At 36.4% G+C, this 19449-nt stretch overlaps 1 protein-coding gene across 1 annotated transcript in view; it reads right to left on the bottom strand.

Annotated features, from left to right (window-relative positions):
- Positions 1 to 19449, bottom strand: part of PKN2 (protein kinase N2) — a 158142-nt gene that overhangs the window by 138016 nt on the left and 677 nt on the right. The window lies entirely within an intron of this gene.

Below are 19449 nucleotides of genomic sequence, written 5' to 3'. Positions count from 1 at the left end.
ACATATGACTGACAAATACTTTAAAGTGGTAAAATATGCATATTCCAAGTAAAAAGAGTAACTATGGTATAAAGCTATTTTTTATTTACTGACTTTAGAGCAAAAAGGAGAGAGGGAGAAAGGGAGAGAAAGAAAAACACTGGGGGAAGGAGGGGCACAAAGAAAACTAGATAGAATGTGACGGAGGACAATCTGACTTTGGGTGATGGGTATGCAACATAACTGAATGACAAGATAACCTGGACATGTTTTCTTTGAATATATGTACCCTGATTTATTGATGTCACCCCATTAAAATTAATAAAAATTTATTTATAAAAAAAAGAAAAACACTGACTTGTTTCACTTATTTATGCATTCACTGGTTGTTTCTTGTATGTTAACTGGGATTGAATCTGCAACCTTGGAGTAATGGGACAACACTAACCAATTGACCTACCCAGCTAAGGCTAAAGCTATTTTTAAAGTTACATTCTTTGTGTTTTTTGGCTGTTTACCTCAAAGAATAAAAACAGCACAATGCTGCCTGACCAGTGGTGGCACAGTAAAAGGATTGTTAACCTAAGATGCTGAAGTCCCAGGTTTGAAACCTGAGGTTGCCAGTTTTAGTGCAGGGTCCCTGACTTGAGCGTGAGATCATAGACAAAGCTCCATGGTCGCTGACTTGAGCAAAGGGTCATGGCTCCGCTGGAACCCCCTACCCCACCCCCATCAAGGCACGTATGAGAAGCAATCAATGAATAACTAAAGTGCCACAACTACGAGTTGATGCTTCTTATCTCTCTCAAAACAAAGAAAACAGCTCAATGCTTTATTTCTCAAGCTGTTGACCAAAGTTTTGAACCAGCAAAGTATCAAAATCAACTTTAATTATTAAATGTTTTACCTGTCAAAACAAAAAGGACATAGTTTGGGGCAGCTTTCTGAATGAAAAATAGAAAGGTTTCATTAATTTTTCCTGCCTGCATGCAGTTAGGTCCCATGACGCCAGTCTCTTAGAACATCTTTTCTTCTTAATAAAATTCTACCTATACCTTGAGCCAGTTTAAATTTCACCTCCTCTCTAAAGCTCATCTTAAAGTGACCACTACCTGCTTTGAAGTGCTATAGCAACTGCCGGTACAATTCACTTAGAAATTGAGTGTGTCCTCATGCCATTTCTTCCATTACAGTTCTGAAATGTAACTGAAATCTTGGACTGGTAACTTCTCATGATTGTTTTAGCAACTAAATTTAGTTTCTAGAATACCACTGTCAGTTCAGTAGTTACTAACCACATGTGGCTGTGTACATTTCAAATAAAATCAGTTCATCAGTTGCACTAATCCCAATTCACATATGGCTAGTAGCTATCATATTGGATAACCACTTAAAGGATAAATAACTTTCTATCATCCCAAAATGTATAACTGAATAAAGTTGCTTCAAAGAGTAGTGGCCAACTCCCATGTTTTTTGTTTGTTTTACATAGTTCTTAGCAGAGTACCTGAATATGGTAGGCACTTCATTATTTTATTTAACAAAGAGAAACTACTATAGTGGCAAAGATGTTCCTATAAACATGTCTTATTTTGTTAATAGTCTGTTAAAATTATAAATAAATATTTTAAAATTTAGAACACATCTCCCAATAAAAGGCAATAAAGGCCCACATGGAAACAAATGACCACAGCTGAGAAGTGTATGCCACCAGATGCTTGTATATCTGCTTACCCATCCATGCCAATCCACAATGTATGTCTGTCCATTACATTCACCTGCTTCATTAATTTATATTATTCGCCGAACCTTGAAGACATGTTAGTTGTAACCTTTCCTCTATACTTTATGAACACTTAAAAATTTTTATTAATATAAGAATTAATTTTCATCAGTTTTCTAAAGTTGTAAGTAGTGTATTTTGAACTGTATGGCTTCATTCTGATACAGAATCCTTTCAACAATGCAAGCCCTTAAATCAGTGGTTCTCAACCTGTGGGCCTAGGCGACCCCTGGTTTGGTCGTTCGACCCCGCCGGGGTCGCGACCCACAGGTTGAGAACCGCTGCCTTAAATGAACTGTTCTTTTTATACAAATAAAAGGTCTGAATAAGAACTTTCATTGGTGTTTATTTGGCAATGCCTGTATCATAAAAACTGAACTCTTGTTAGGGTTTCTCTCTCATAAATGTCTTAATAATGCAATATTTGAAATTAATTTTTTTTAATTTCTCTAGGAACTATTGAGACATGGGTGTCCACTTTAACTACATAGAATTACCAAATTTCATTTGCTCATATCTCATATTTGATTACAATAGTGGGTATACAACAGGCATTTGTATTGACTGAATTAATAAATTGTATCCTTGCCCAGATACAAGAAAAAAAATGCTGCAAGTATCATCTGATGAAAATAAAATGTTAGTATTCAGATAATGAACTGTGAAATTCTGGTTTGGTAACTTTAAAGAACTTAATGTTTGTTATTTGTTTCTTCTATTTGAATAATAGAAAATCTACAGTGAGAAAAATAATTTTCCATTTAAATCTATCTTACTATCTTAATTATTGAAGTTTTTTTGTTCTCTCTCTCTACACACACACACACACACACACACACACACACACACTAAATTTAAAACATTGGCTCAGCTATCAGCCACTTCTCATTATCACACCAGCTCATTAACTGGTGTTAACTGTTGTAAGCCAAGTTAGTATCAGAAAAACAAAAGCTTCTGTTTTACAAAGAACTGGAATATGAACTGGTACCCTTTCTTAGCTCAGCTCCAATATTTAAGCCGAAAAAGATCCCTTTTCCAGAGCTGCTTATTGTTAATATCACTCCGTTCTCTTTCCACAAGATCAGAATAAACAGGCTAATTTCTTATTCCTTACTATTAGTTCAAACTAAAATTTATTTTTAAATTAATGCAATATAATAGTCAAAAGTTTAGATACAGAAAAATTCATAATTTAAAAATTGAAATAAGATCAATTTCCTATTTGCTTTTAAGAGAAATATATAAATAATTCTCAGAAATAAGAAATTATTTTCTTTTAGCATAAAGTTTTCAAATATGTGCAAGGAATTGTTTTTGTAATTACTTAAAAATGCTAGATTTAAATAAATTCTCAAGCTCAAGCAATTATTTAACAAATTAAAATAATTTCTAAACATAGCCAGCTGGTTCAAAACTCTTCCAAGTACAAGCACATATCTTATGCTATCTTTTAAAGAGAAAATTTAAAAGACAGCTCACAAATTGGTATTCATAAAAACATACAATCAATCTAAAATGATAAAGAAAATAGCTCTCTAACTCTCTCTCTCTCTCTCTCAACTTGCCCCTCCAGTTCCCTAAAGCTGACATTTGATACTGGGAGGAGGGGGTGGTTTCATCTAATTGCAGTGGTAGTAAAAATGTTAAAGACAGAATTTCCAGTTAACAATACTGCACGGTATACGTGAAAGTAGCTAAGGAAGTAGATTCCAAAAGTACTCAAAGAAAAAGAAATTTGTAACTATGTGGGATGACGATGTTAACTTTTTTTTTTTCTGTGACAGAGATGGAAGAGTAGAGAGACAGACAGACAAGGACAGACGGACAGGAAGAGAGAAAGATGAGAAGCATCAATTCTTTGTTGTGGCACCTTAGTTGTTCATTGATTGCTTTATCATATGTGCCTTGACCGGTGGGCTACAGCAGACTGAGTAACCCCTTCCTCAAGCCAGCAACCTTGGGCCCAAGCTGGTGAGCTTTGCTCAAAGCAGATGAGCCCATGCTCAAGCTGGTGACCTCGGGGTCTCGAACCTGGGTCCTCCATGTCCCAGTCCGAAGCTCTATCCACTGCGCCACTGCCTGGTTAGGCTGGGTTGAATATACTTAATGACACTGACCTGTATACTTAAAAATGGTTAAAAAGTAACTGTATTTTACTACAATTGAATTTTTTGAAAGCATCACAATTTAATCAAATAAGTACTTCTCTGATAGCATAGCCAATTAGAAATCTAAAGTCACCAATAAAGGAAATAAACTGCTTCTCAGAGCTAGAAACATGAGATTTGCTGAGAAAAAGTTACAGTAACCCTATAATGAATCAAATTGTACTATATTACCACATCAACGCCAAAAACTAAGCATTTTACTTGAACAGAATCTTGCTGGACAGAATATAATGGAGCTCTTTTAAAAAAAAGTCACAAGGCTAGAAAAAGCAGTGTCAAACCTAAATTGTAGTGTTTTATTGTTTGGTTTGGTTTTAGGCACTGGCAATTGAGTTGTCCTTGAGCAAGTCACATATTGAGCAACAAGAAAAACAAAACCCAGAAATGTCTTCAGTTATTTGATAATTGTATACAGTTATTTCTAACTTCCTTAGAAGATAAGACTAACTCTAGTTTAGAGGAAGGGAGGAGTAAAAACACAGCTTTCAGGTTATAAAGAGCATAGAAAGAAAGAACTAGGGTAGTGATAAGAATACTACCATTAATAACTCATACACAAGAAAAGAGAATAAAATTAATATAGATAACAAAAACAAAAGAAGTCATCCTCTGCCTCATAAGTCTATCTAAATGTGTTTATTAGGCCCAATGCTACGATCACTAAGTCTTCAAATATTACAACAAAGTATACTGCTCACAAAAATTAGGGGAATATTTCAAAATGACTATGAAGCGATTAAAAAAAAGCATTTTTTAAAATTAAACAAGAACACCAGAAAAGCAAATGACAAGTCAAAGAAAGTTGTTCCATTATGCAAATGATATGGAAAACCAACTTTTGGTGAAAATGCACTATACGAAAGGCTGAAAGAACTGGAGTATTTGCACGTTCATATTCATTTTGAAATATCCCCTAACTTTTGTGAGCAGTATATTCTAGGAAATTTGTTAGATACTCAAGTGGAAAAGGGCTTATAAAATGAACTTTGTTCTTAGGTTTTTTAAAAAACTTTATTTAAAGCTGTATATCACTATAAGATATTTTACTCCTACAAATAATCATATTTTAGAAATAAATGTAGACTAAACTTTAATAACAAGGAGGAAGATATTCCTTTAAAAATATATACAACATGAATATTGTTTCAAAGAACTAAAATATCTCATGCATATATAACACTAACTTTGCAAGTCTATATTGTGGGTAACATGACTGGCCTCTTTTAACTTGAATATAATAAATATAGAACACATCTTTCAACTTCACTAATGATTTTTAAATTTTAAATAACCTTTGAACCATGATAAGCTCTCCAGAAGTTATACACTACGGTTGCTGAAATCATCACAGCTCTACAATATTTTTGAGGCAAAAATACTACAAAGAACTTTGGTACTACCATGAATATTAACAATTAGGTGGCAAATTATATATTCCCTTTTATAGTTATTCTCAGTTCATTTGGGGAAAAAAATATTTTCACATTCACTTTTAATTTTAACATATAGCTTTGAAAATGTTAGCCATTTTTTAGATAAACTAAAGGAAAAATAAAACCCTAAAAGTTAATAAAGCTAGAATTGTGAGAATACTAAATTGAGGAATTGAAGAGAGAAGATAATGGTTCAGGTTAAAGTAGCCATTGGCTGAGTAAATATGAACAAATTCAAATTAGATATAATAATCCTTTCCCATCCCTAATTCAAAGGGTCATTTTAAGAACCAAGTAAAATAAGATATGTAAAAGTGCTTTGTAACTAAAAAATGCACAACATAGACATTACTATCAGTAATACTACTCATTTTTTCAACATGGTTCTCTTTATTTTTTGTGAGGTCCTTTTATAACCAACACCAATTTCTTCTCTGTAATTATCATTGTACTGAAATAAAGAATTATCTGCCATATTGCCAATCTCAAAGAAAACAAAAGGAAAGGTCCACTTTATAAAGAGATATAGAAATAGAAAAGTGCTTTCTAGGAATTGGGTAAAGCAAGATTTTTGCTTTAGAACTTACATTTAAGGTTTCCATTGGTTATATCTCACAGACAATAAGGAATCACTAAATGTTGGAGACAACTTCTGACTCTAGCAGTTGTACTTAATCTAAATAAAAATGAGACTGAAGACATAGAGGTAAGATATCAAAATACAGAAATCATTCAAGTGGGCCTTGGCATGTTGGCTCAGCAGTAGAGCATCCACCCAGTGTGTAGAAGTCCAGGGTTTGATTCCGGCCAGGGCACACAGGAGAAGCGCCCATCTGCATCTCCATCCTTCCTCCTCACCTTTATCTCTCTCTTCCCCTCCCGCAGCCAAGGCTCCATGGCCTCTGCTTCAGGCTCTAGAATGGCTTCGGTTGCAATGGAGCAACACCCCAGATGGGCAGAGCATCTCCCCCTGGTGGGAATGCTGAGTGGATCCTGGCAGGGTGCATGCGGGAGTCTGTCTGACTGCCTCCCTGCTTCTAACTTCAGAAAAATGCAAAAAAAAAAAAAGAAGAAGAAAAGAAAGAAATCATCCAGTGATAATGCAGGCTCACAACTCCTAGAGAGTGGCAAAGTCATAAATTCAAGTTACATAATTCGAAGAATCAATTGAAGGGCCTAAAACAGTAGTCAAAAATGACCAGCAAATTTCTAGCACTGGCAACCAGGGATAGAATGATAACTTTTAGAAATACCAAGAAGTCAGATGTAATAAATCAGTCATAGAAATTGGTCATTTATTTATTTGTGCATTTACCAAGCATAAGCCATATGCCAAGTGCTAGTCACATAAAGATGAGTAAGATAATACTTCCTGTCCTGAAAGTTGTAATGATACATATAAATTCACAGTTAATTGCCATAGTGGGTAACATTCAGTAATAGAGGATGTAACACGGGAAGTAGCCTAATTTGCCACTGGATTAAAATTCTATATAACCTAAAACTAAGTTTATTTATTTATCAAAAATGTATCTTAAGTAAAATTTTTCTTGATTATGTGATGTAAATATGTTCGTATAGTCAATGAATAGATTTTTTAGCAGAATTTTAAGGAGTGTCCAATTTGTCAAAAGTTTTTCAGGCAGATGATCTAATTAAAATTAGAAACAACATATGCAGCCTGGCCTGTGGTGGTGCAGCAGATAAAGTGTCAACCTGGAACTCTGAGGTCACTGGTTTGAAACTTTGTGCTTACCTGGTCAAGGCACATTCTAGACGCCAACTACTACAAGTTGATGCTTCCTGCTTCTCCACCCACCATTTCCCCTTTCTCTGAAAGTCAGTAAAAAAAAAAATAAAGAAAACATATGAAAAGATACAGAGTAAGAAGCAGTGTGGGCCCTGGCCGGTTGGCTCAGTGGTAGAGCGTTGGCCTGGTGTGCAGGAGTCCCGGGTTCGATTCCTGGCAAGGGCACACAGGAGAAGCGCCCATCTGCTTCTCCACCCCTCCCCCTCTCCTTCCTCTCTGTCTCTCTCTTCCCCTCCCGCAGCCGAGGCTCCACTGGAGCAAAGTTTGCCCGGGCGCTGAGGATGGCTCTGTGGCCTCTGCTTCAGGCGCTAGAATGGCTCTGATTGCGGCAGAGCAGCGCCCTGATGGGCAGGGCATCGCCCCCTGGTGGGCATGCCAGGTGGATCCCAGTCGGGCGCATGCGGGAGTCTGTCTGACTGCCTCCCCGTTTCCAGCTTCGGAAAAATACCAAAAAAAAAAAAAAAAAAAAAAAAGCAGTGTGGTTCCAACAACTGCAAATAATTTAACATCACAGAGTGTAAGATGCATAAGGAGAAAATTCTGAAAAGACTGATAAGGACCAGATGATGGAAGGTCTAATATATTTTGTTCTATAATCTATAAGAAGTTACTAAAAGGGTTTGAGCAGAGAAGTGCTTCCTTAACCTATACTTCTTTCTCCCTAACCCACAGGAGAGGCCTTGAAGCCAAATTAGTATATACTGGTACTAAGAACTCATTCCCCCATTACCATAGATGACTGGTTCAGGCATACATGTTCTGTACGATGTCAATTAGGTTTTCTCCTTCAAGAATTTACAATTGTGGCACAGTATAAGTCATTCAGTTAACTCTGGGCATTAGGCTTGTACACTAATGTAAACTCAGAAGTTAGGAGTGCCACAAAATGAAAAGAGAACCAGCATAAAGAAGAAATATAAAGAAGTAAGCATATTTAAAGAGATATGAGAACATGCAGCCTTACAGAGAAGCCTCTACTTTCCCATATAGTCCTCATGGGACCTACATATTCTACTCTTGATTAAGTGAGATGTCCCTGTAGCTTTCCAATAAATTCATTTTTTCTTTAAGCTAATTTAAATCGGCTTCCATTCCCTGCAACCTGAGACAAAACAAGGCGATTAATTCTGGTAGATAACCGGAAGAATTAGAAAAAAGAAAAAAAAAAGCTAAAGGGTAAAACATTTAAATTAGGAAATGTGTTATTAAAAGAAAGCAACAGCGCCCTAGCTGGAAACCTCGCTTGGTTAGCATCGTCCTGAAGCACAGAGACTGCTGGTTCGATCCCTGGTTAGGACACATACAGAAGAAACAGCTTGATGCTCCTGTCTCTCTCTCTTGCTGTTATCAATAATTTTTTTTAAAAAAGCAAGCAACAGTAGCAAATAAAGACATAGGATGAATGAAAAGTAAGCAATACTGTGTGGGGTTCATGAAGCTTAATCTAACCAAGAGACTTTCAGGAAGCTGAAGCAATATAAATTGCCTATAAGGACTAGAATGAGCAGGAAGTCGATGCTTTTATGAGAATTTCAACAGAATACTAGGACAGAAGTCATATTTGAAGAAATTAAGAAATAAATGGTGCTCAGTGGTAGAGCGTCGGCCTGGCGTGCAGAAGTCCCGGGTTCGATTCCCGGCCAGGGCACACAGGAGAAGTGCCCATCTGCTTCTCCACCCCTCCCCCTCTCCTTCCTCTCTGTCTCTCTCTTCTCCTCCCGCAGCCGAGGCTCCATTGGAGCAAAGATGGCCCAGGCGCTGGCCAAGATGGCTCCTTGGCCTCTGCCCCAGGCGCTAGAGTGGCTCTGGTTGCGACAGAACGACGCCCCGGAGGGGCAGAGCATCGCCCCCTGGTGGCCGTGCCGGGTGGATCCCGGACGGGCGCATGTGGGAGTCGGACTGTCTATCCCCGTTTTCAGCTTCAGAAAAATACAAAAAAAAAAAAAAAAAAAAAAAGAAATGGTAAAAAATAAATACAACTAAGAAATTTCTTTACAGGGGTGTGATAATTAAAAAAATGAAGTTTGAGGGGAAAACAATATTAAAGAAAAAGTATAATAATAATTTTTAAAAAAAGATGTCCAATCTTTAGGTAAAGAGTCAAGGAGAATGAAAGCTTCCTCCTGCAAAAGTATGAAATGATATTTCAAAGAAAGCAGAAGTCCAGGAGAGTACAGCCACAGCAAGATCAAACAATTTTTACTAAAAAGTGGATTAAAAAAAAAAGAATGACTAAAATTCCAAGAAATCTTTTTTTATTATTTTTTAAAAAGATTTTATTCATTTTTAGGAGAGAGAGAGAGAGAGAAGGGGAGGAGCAGGAAGCATCAACTCCTATTTGTGCCTTGACCAGGCAAGCCCAGGGCTTCAAACCGGCAACCTCAGCATTCTAGATCAACACCCCATCCGCTGCACCACCACAGGCCAGGTCCCAACAAATCTTAAAGAGAAGAAAAGTGGAGGAAACTCTCATTATTGAATACTATGGGTTATTCAGGAGAGGCAGTGAGTAGGTGGGTGATTTGCTGAAAACCAAGGAAGAGGAATTGTTGGATGACTTAAGAAAATATTAAGGGTTTAAGCTACAACTGGGCAATGTGAGGGGAGCTAACAAGAGTTTAAATCAAGGATTTTACTGACCCAAGGCTTTGGGGATGCAACAAAAAGTAGAAGAAACATAAACTGGTACTATAAGGGAAAAATGAGCTACTGATGATTTATGTAAAAATAACTTCAGGTATAGTTTATTACATAAACTAGTATGATGTAATCTTAACTTCTAACTTGCAAAAATTAAATAAGACTATTCAGAAATATTTCTGTCCTAAAAACAGAAGTGTTCTATTTTAAATTTACATGGTAAGATTCATACAAAATATTACTTTTAAAATTAAAAAACTCAGACCTTTGTTTTACTCCGTATTAAAAAATCAGATCCAAATGTATCAATTTAAATGTAAAAAATAAAACTTCAAAACTCAGTAGAAAATCTGGTGACTGTTAGACCCTGAGTAAGACACATTTTTGTTTTCTTTTCTTTTTTTTTTTTTAGTATCTCGGCTTTTTTTTTTTTTTTTTTTTTAACAGAGACAGAGAGATTCAGAGAAAGGGATAGACAGGGACAGACAGACAGGAACGGAGAGATGAGAAGCATCAGTCATTAGTTTTTCATTGCACATTGCGACACCTTAGTTGTTCATGGATTGCTTTCTCATATGTGCTTTGACCGTGGGCCTTCAGCAGACCGAGCAACCTCTTGCTCGAGCCAGTGACCTTGGGTCCAAGTTGGTGAGCTTTTGCTCAAACCAGATGAACCTATGTTCAAGCTGGCGACCTCAGGGTCTCGAACCTGGGTCCTCGGCATCCCGGTCCGATGCTCTATCCACTGAGCCACCGCCTGGTCAGGCAAGACACAATTTCTTAAACAGTAACTACCATAAAGGAAAAGATTAACAAATTTGACTAAAATTAAAAATTTTTTTTCATCAAAAGATGCCACAGTAATGACAAAAATTGCCTATAGGATTCCAGGTTTGTCAATACCAGCAAATTCTGCAAGAAAATAATAATATTTTGGTTTTTTTATCTAATATTAAATCTAACCAACTTCAGCATTTTGACAACTATGCATAGAAACAACCAATTCATATATAATTCTATACTTAGAATATATTGCCCTTCAAATGAATCATATATTAAAAATGACTAGTAATAAGTATTTTTCACTAATGAGACACAGAATGGGGAAAAGTGAACAGTTGAACTATTTAATTGTAGAATTTTCACTATTTCTTTGCTTCTAAATTCACTCTTTGAGTCAACTAACTTTGAGTGTCTAGGATGTGTTAAGCAACGCAATATTTTATACAACTTCCTATGGTTGTTCATTTGGATAACTGAATCTACAAATCATAAACTCAGTAACTTGACCCTTTCAATAAAATCTAGAACAGGTATTAAGTGCAGGCTTACAGATCAGAATGATGTGAATAATTCTGAATATCTGCCATAAAGGCAAAACATTTAAAACTGTCCCTCACACAAATTACCTATAAAAAGTGAAAAGAGGTCCTGGCCGATTGGCTCAGTGGTAGACCGTCGGCCTGGCGTGCGGGTGACCCGGGTTCGATTCCCGGCCAGGGCACATAGGAGAAGCGCCCATTTGCTTCTCCACCCCCCCCTCCTTCCTCTCTGTCTCTCTCTTCTCCTCCCGCAGCCGAGGCTCCATTGGAGCAAAGATGGCCCAGACGCTGGGGATGGCTCCTTGGCCTCTGCCCCAGGCGCTGGAGTGGCTCTGGTCGCAACAGAGCAACACCACGGAGGGGCAGAGCGTCGCCCCTGGTGGGCGTGCCGGGTGGATCCCGGTCGGGCGCATGCGGGAGTCTGTCTGACTGTCTCTCCCCGTTTCCAGCTTAAAAAAATTAAAAAAATAAAATAAAAAGTGAAAAGAGCCTGACCAGGCGGTGGCACAGTGGATAGAGCGTCAGACTGGGATGTGGAGGACCCAGGTTCGAGACCCCGAGCTCTCCAGCTTGAGCACGGGCTCATCTGGTTTGAGCAAAGCTCACCTGCTTGGACTCAAGGTTGCTGGCTCAAGCAAGGGGTTACTCGCTCTGCTGTAGCCCCACGGTCAAGGCACATATGCGAAAGCAATCAATGAACAACTAAGGTGTAGCAACGAAAAACTGATGATTGATGCTTCTCATCTCCGTTCCTGTCTGTCCCTATCTATCCCTCTCTCTGACTCTCTGTTTAAAAAAAAAAAAAAAAAGTGAAAAGACATGTTACAAACCGAGAAAAGACATTAAGGACATACATAAAAGATTAACATGAGCCCTGGCTGGTTGGCTCAGCGGTAGAGCGTCGGCCTGGCGTGCGAGGGACCCGGGTTCGATTCCCGGCCAGGGCACATAGGAGAAGCGCCCATTTGCTTCTCCACCCCCACCCCCTCCTTCTTCTGTCTCTCTCTTCCCCTCCCGCAGCCAAGGCTCCATTGGAGCAAAGATGGCCCGGGCGCTGGGGATGGCTCCTTGGCCTCTGTCCCAGGCGCTAGAGTGGCTCTGGTCGCAGCAGAGCGATGCCCTGGAGGGGCAGAGCATCACCCCCTGGTGGGCAGAGCATCGCCCCTGGTGGGCGTGCCGGGTGGATCCCGGTCAGGCGCATGCGGGAGTCTGTCTGACTGTCTCTCCCCGTTTCCAGCTTCGGAAAAATACAAAAAAAAAAAAAAAAAAAAAGATTAACATGAATATAAAGAACTCTTACAAATCAATGAGAAAAACACAAAAATCAGCAAGAGACACAAAGAGGAACTCCACTGAAAACAAAAAGGCAGCCCTGGCCGGTGGCTCAGTAGATAAGCGTGTTGGCCAGGTGCAGACGTCCCAGGTTCAATTCCCAGTCAGGGCACAATGGGGAAGTGACCATCTGCTTCTCTCCCCCTCACTCTCCTTCCTTCTATCCCTCCTTCCTTCTCTGATGATATAGCTTGGCTGGTCCCAGCTCATCAGCCTTGGGAGCTAAAAATATCTTGGTACTCAAGCATGGACCCCACACAGGGTTGCCAGGTGGATCTGGTCAGGGTGCATGTGGGAGTCTGCCTCCCTATCTCCCCTCCTCTCAAAAAAAAAAAAAAAAAAAAAAGGCCAATAAACATAAAAAGAAATGTTCCACATCAGTGATCAGGAAAATGAAAATCAAGACAATGATACAGCACATTACACCCTTCTAATTTGTAAAATTAAAAGATGGTATTAAATGTTGAAGAGGATGGATAACCAAAGGAACTTTTTTATCTCACATATTGCAGATATAAATATGTATGTAAAAAGTATAATTTGGCTCAACCACATCAGAAGCTAGGCATCATCTCCAAGAGCTGGGCATTCACCTACCCTGTGAGGCAGCAATTTTAACTTTTAGGTATATAATTAATAGAAACAGGTATATATAATTATAATAAAAAAGTACACAGAATGTCCATTGCAGCTCTGCTCACAATGACAAAAAACAGAAAATAATTAATGCCCAACAAGGGAGAGTGAATAAATATTCAATAAGGAGGTGGTGAATACTTTAGTTAATGAAATATACAATTAAAATGAGTGACTACAGCCTGACCTGTGGTGGCGCAGTGGATAAAGCATTGACCTGGAACGCTGAGGTCGCCGGTTCAAAACCCGGGCTTGCCTGGTCAAGACACATATGGGAGTTGATGCTTCCTGCTCCTCCTCCCCTTCTCTCTCTCTCCCTCTCTCTATATTCCCCTCTCCCCCCCCCCAATGAATAAACTCTTAAAAAAATAAAAATATAAAATGAATGACTACAGCAATATCCAATAATATGGATGTATCAACCATGGGAGGGAGGAACAGATTCAATACAACTATATAAAAACAACTTAAATAAAAGATATATCTTTTAGAACTATATATCTAATGAAAATATACAAAGAAAGCGAGACAATAAACAGAATTCAAGATGATAATTACCATGGTTGATAAGAAGGTAGAGGTGGGGAGATAAAAGGAGAAAAATCATATGTAGGTTAAACTCATAGCTTTTCAGGGGTATGAGTGATAATCCATGGGTGCTTATTACAATGATACAGATAATGATTAACATTATACACTGTACCTAAGGTTTAATAAAAGAAAAATATTCAAAATTTTGATGAAATTTGTTCAGTGAAAATTCTGAAACATGCAACAAGCACCTCTGTAAAGAATCACTAAGGTAGTAACTATAGGAAAGGAAAAATAATGATTAATGTTTAAAGATATGTTATTTATCACCTGTATTGGGTGGAAAACATGTCTTTGATAATCTAAAATAAATTCCAAATGTTGCCATAACAACTTTCCAATAAATTAAGGTATTTGTGAGCCAGGGCAGTACGTAAAATTTTAACCGATCAGAAAAAGTAATCACTGCCAAGTTTCTAAAATAGATAAATCTTAATAATGCCATGTTACTTAATTCTTATGTATCAATTCACCTTTATAATGTGACATTAACCTAACATTTACCTTCTAATCCAAGGTATTTATTATCAGCAAATACACTCCTTCTAGACTTTTTCTTGTTCTTTATTTCTAACAGACAAAATTTATGTACACAATGTTACATAAATTTAATTTTTGTGAGATTGTGAAAAACAGAATGTTGGCAACAAAGCTAGAAGATTTCATCAGATAAAATTAAGAGAAACTAGATGTGTATCAAAATAAATGGCCTCTATTCTGCTTTTCTAAAATATTAGAGGTTACGTTTTCATTAGAATGTTTTTCTCAAATTTTAAATCTTTTTAAAGCTTTTCACTAGTTTACAACTTTTTAACTTTGCGATCAAGTTTGAATTCTGCTGTTTATCTAAAGTTAATCATATTAAATGTCACGATTTTGTCATACTCTAGCTAAAACTGGTTTCTGAAATAGACATCTGACAACTGTTCAACACAATACAGTTTCCTAGGAAATGACGCAGAATTAACTATTCTATTCAAGTAGCATGTATGCTTCTGAAAGTAACAGTTTTCATCTCCATAAACTACTACTTCACTCTCCCAATTTGTTTAAAGGTATAACACATAGGAATAAACTGGTAAAAAGCATAAAAATTAACTTGTCAAATTTGAAAAGCAGAAACAGAGAACTCAAGGAATCAGATGCAAAGTCCTGGGGTAAACAAAGAATGCCTAGAAGGTGCCTCTACCTCCCTATTTAAACACTGATCAGATACAAATAGTACAAGTTGTACAAGACTAGAACTGATCTCTACTATACTAATTACAGAGGACAGAAAAACATGATCAATTTTAGAGCCATTACTTTATAACACCAGTTTCAGCAGATATGTTTACCTTACCTTGGTAGTCAATAAAAAGTTGGCAATTTATTTAAAGATATGTCTTATTCAATCAAGTATGCATAAGTAAGAGCAATAATAGAGTCTAAGCTGCAAACTATATTGGTTTATTGTTCAGTCAATGCTATGTATCATTGTCTATAACTAAGTTCATACTGTACTCGCACTTACTTAAATATTCAATGATGCTAGTTAAATCCACTTACCTAGAACTAGTAGCAAAAACTTTTTCAACCTATAGCTATCTCTCTTAAAACTCTATGAACTTAATTTCTCTTTAAAAAGTCTACTAAGTAAAATGAGATAAAGGGAAGAAAAATATACAATGTTTTAAAATAAATACATCCCAATAAAAATAGGAGGAAAGGAGGCTCAAATATCACAGGGTTTATAAATTGGAAAGTTTGTCAGTTATCTCTGAGCACATTTTCTTTTCTTTTGTGCTTTTCTACATTTTCCAAATTACCTACAAGGAACATGTATCACTTTTATAACTAAAAAAACAAAACTGTAAAATCTATCTTACCTATCCTGCGTACCTTCTCATACTACATTCTTCAAACCTATGTAAAAACCTTAATTCTCCCAACATAGAGATCTCCCCCTTTCCAGTATCACTGCAAAATTAGATGCCACCTCCTCATTTCCCGTCAAATAGATAAAATAAAGGTGGGCTACATGTAGGTATAACATAACTAGTACAGAAATCCCTTTTGAATTTGTCAAGGGAATTTCTGAAACACGAGATTAGAAATGTAAATTAAAAAAAAATAATTTCTTATGTCAATGATTATAATCAACTTTTAGAACAGTCAAGACATTTCTCAGCCTAGTGGACAAACGGAGCCTTCTCATCAATATATTCAGTATCTACTAAGTGCCAAGCACATAGCTTGGTTATATATAAACTTAATCTTTTAAAGCAAAGTTTACTTATGAGTCTAGAGAAATATAAAATCTTTTGGAATGTTTTGGGCAAACATTTAACTTTCATCAGAAACAGTAATTTTTAAATGGAGAGAACTTGAAAAAAGTTATTGGTACTGTTTGTTATTCCTTGTAGAATATCACACCTTATCCACAATAATAAGGTGCTGCTAAATTATATACTACCAAATAGAACGTGGAAATCCTTTTTCCTTGTTATAGAGGAACTTAACAAGTAGTATGAAGTTTATATTAAAGTGAACTCTGGTTAAGTACATGTTAGGCCAATTTTTAAAAAGTTTACAAATCTACCATATTGGAATGCAAAACATTTACGGGTCCACAGAACTGTGGCAGCTTAAAGAATTGTGTAGTGGCAAACATAGATCTGAATTCAAACTCAGACTTACAGTGTGACCATGAACAATTTGCTAATCGTCCCTGAACTTAATTTCTTGATCTGTAAAATGGAAATAACACCCATCCAGCTTATTGGAATGTTCTAAAAAATAAGGTGTATGCAGGCATCCCCAAAGCCCCCTAAGGCCATTTATCCAGCTCCCGCCCCACTTCCAGAAGGGGCAACTCTCTCACTGGTGGTCAGTGAGAGGAGCACTGTATGTGGGAGCCCTCCAATGGTCTGAGGGACAGTGAACTGGCCCCCTGTGTAAAAAGTTTGGGGACCCCTGGTGTATAGGGTACCAAGAACAATGTCTGACATACAGCAAGTAATCAATTAATGTTATCTGTACTCACTTCCAGAAAGTGAAAATGGTATCTTGTCATGTTTCTATACTCCAGTATAGCGTTGGTAAGTACTCAATAAATGTTTCTTGAAATGAATCCATATAACATAAGGCTAACTAACTACTTTAGTCTTCCAATTGAGCAAGTCACCTCTACCTAAATTCTGCTGAGAATGGAATTTCAGATTCTCAACATTTTAACAGGCATTTTGATGAAGATGAATCTCCATTAACAAGATAATTTATTAGTATATTACTCAACATTGGGTCTGCATTCTATAAAATTAGCCTAGATTTTCATTTTAAGATTCTTTATATAGTTTTCACTAATCCAGTTTTCTTAAAAATAAACTGTAACTTGTTTGGCATCACAAAAGTATCTCATTAAGCTTCTCACTACATTTCAAATAAAAAATAAAGAGAAGAGGACACAAGAGATAAAAATTAGAAATTGTCAATTAATTTAATATTTTTAAACAGCCTATTTTAATTTTCACTACAGTAAATATTTCTCCTTACACTTTGAAGTTAGCCATCAAAGTTTGTGTGTACCTTAACATTACTCCATAGAAATACTACAGGAAATTAACAAGACAAAGTACGGTAGTTTTATCTTTTCTTTGTTTTGTCTTTCTACAACCAAAGATTATTACCAACTTCAGGTCAAATTGTAAAGTATTTCAAATTTTACAATATAATTTTAAAAAATAATTTTAGTATGTTGGATATATAATTTTTCTAAGTAAATATCAATTTGATTAAAAGTAGGTAATACGCAACTTTCAGAGTGAAACAACTATTTCAGAGACAAGATACAGCAAAGTAAACAGTTTTGAACTACTATACACAAGTCTGAAAACTTGGTACATAAATTACTATTTAAATACTTAAAATAGTTTGACAGAGACGCATTAAAGACTTCATTCTAAACAATTAAATAAATTCAAACTCATAAGCTTTTTTAAAAAACTGGTTCTTCCAGCATTGTTGATAAGTATTTGGTTATTATATACTAGATTCTTGACCCAATGAAATAATAAAATGTTTGAATTGATGGTATGCTTAGTGCGACAAAATTTATCACCATTTATGTTAAGTGCTGATAAAATAACACTCTCAATTATTTTAATAAACATGATGAAGTTCAAATGCAATAACTGTTATTCAAACTGGGAGTCAAATACAATAAGAAAAATGCCCCGGATATATATAACACTTAATAAAAACTATTCTTTTTCTGCCGATTACATTTTAGTTTATTTAAAAGTCTAACTATGTTTCCTTATGTTGGTCCAATTTTTTAAATATTCATATTTAATTTCCTTTTTCTTCCCTCTAACTTGCTTCATTGTTATTGTCAAAACTGGTCTTATTAAAAGTCCCCAAATGTTATATTTTAATACACATGAAAAAAGTTTTCAAGTCCAGTGTCAAAGTAAATGTCGTTTATGCTAACGTCCTATAAAATACAAATAAGGATGCCAAATACTTTATAATTCTGAATCCACTCCATTCAAAGAAAAATGTTCCTGTCATTTTCATGTTTTCTGAATGAGAAACAAAGTATGATTTTCATAATTCAAGGCTATGCAAAGGAATACATTTTCAATTGTGCCTCAAACTTCATTTTAAAAGCTCATGTAAATTAAAGCAATAAATTCCATTTACTTAGCAAATGTGGTATGCTATAAGACTTCCTTATAAAAGGCTAAGAGTAATTAAAATACTATTTAGTAACATGTTCAACGATATGAAATTCAGCTTTGCATTTCCAAAGGATCCCAAATTTGAAGCAGTGCATTGGTGTCCCTTGTTGAAACCTCTTATTTTTGTGTAGGAAATATTAGGTATTATAACAATACACTCACGCTTACATCTTGTGGCAACATACCAAGCTTATGCAAGGATCTATTGAAAAACATATTTGAAAGGCAAAAAACTTAGAAGCAGTTCCAATACTTAACTGTGACATCAAGAATCAACCCTTCAGTGTCTAAACTGTCTAAAAAAAAGTAACTGCCTAATGTACAGAAAAAAATGTAAGCATGTTATATGTTCTTCTCTTACAGAAGACGCTACATTAAAACAAACCAAAATAAGTTTAAGTAAAAAAATAGGCAGGAAATTTTAATCCAGATGTAAACATCTCTGGGAAACTCCAAAATAATGAAAAATAAACCCAACATGGTAGCTAGCATAAGTACCCTTGTACATCACAGAGATTTAAAAACAAAAATCATGCTTGCATCATCAAATATTCAGCTGGAAATGGGAAACAATAATATTGCTACTAGAGATAGGCTTAACTAATTAAGGGGCCCAGTTTGTTCTCATGTTCTGCAGGCACGCGGTGCCTAGCATTTTCCCTTAGTCCTCTACTTTCTCATTTGTAAACAACTTCTCTAGCCTTTTCTCTGGTGTTCAAACCGGAGGGAAAATGAAAGTCTGAAAAGCATCAGCATCTAAGCTTCTTAATCCGAGTACGGAGTAGCTGAGAAGGGAGAAGTAGCTGAGAAGGGGGACCACATCTATTACTTGGTAAAAAAGAAAAAAGGGTAGCTCTCGAAAGAAATAGTCACTTGAAGAGAGCCGGTGAAGTCAAGCCAGCATTTAAAGGGAAAAAAACAAACACAAAAACCAGAAAACAAAACAAAACAAAAAACACCCAAGAAACCACTTGTCCAGGGGCTGGAAGTTATGGGGGCGCTCTTTGTGCGAGTCTGAGGGGAAGGGGAGG

The sequence above is a fragment of the Saccopteryx leptura genome, chromosome 3 (assembly GCF_036850995.1).
Source record: "Saccopteryx leptura isolate mSacLep1 chromosome 3, mSacLep1_pri_phased_curated, whole genome shotgun sequence".
Classification (NCBI taxonomy): domain Eukaryota; kingdom Metazoa; phylum Chordata; class Mammalia; order Chiroptera; family Emballonuridae; genus Saccopteryx; species Saccopteryx leptura.
This window is presented reverse-complemented; position numbering and strand designations above follow the sequence as displayed.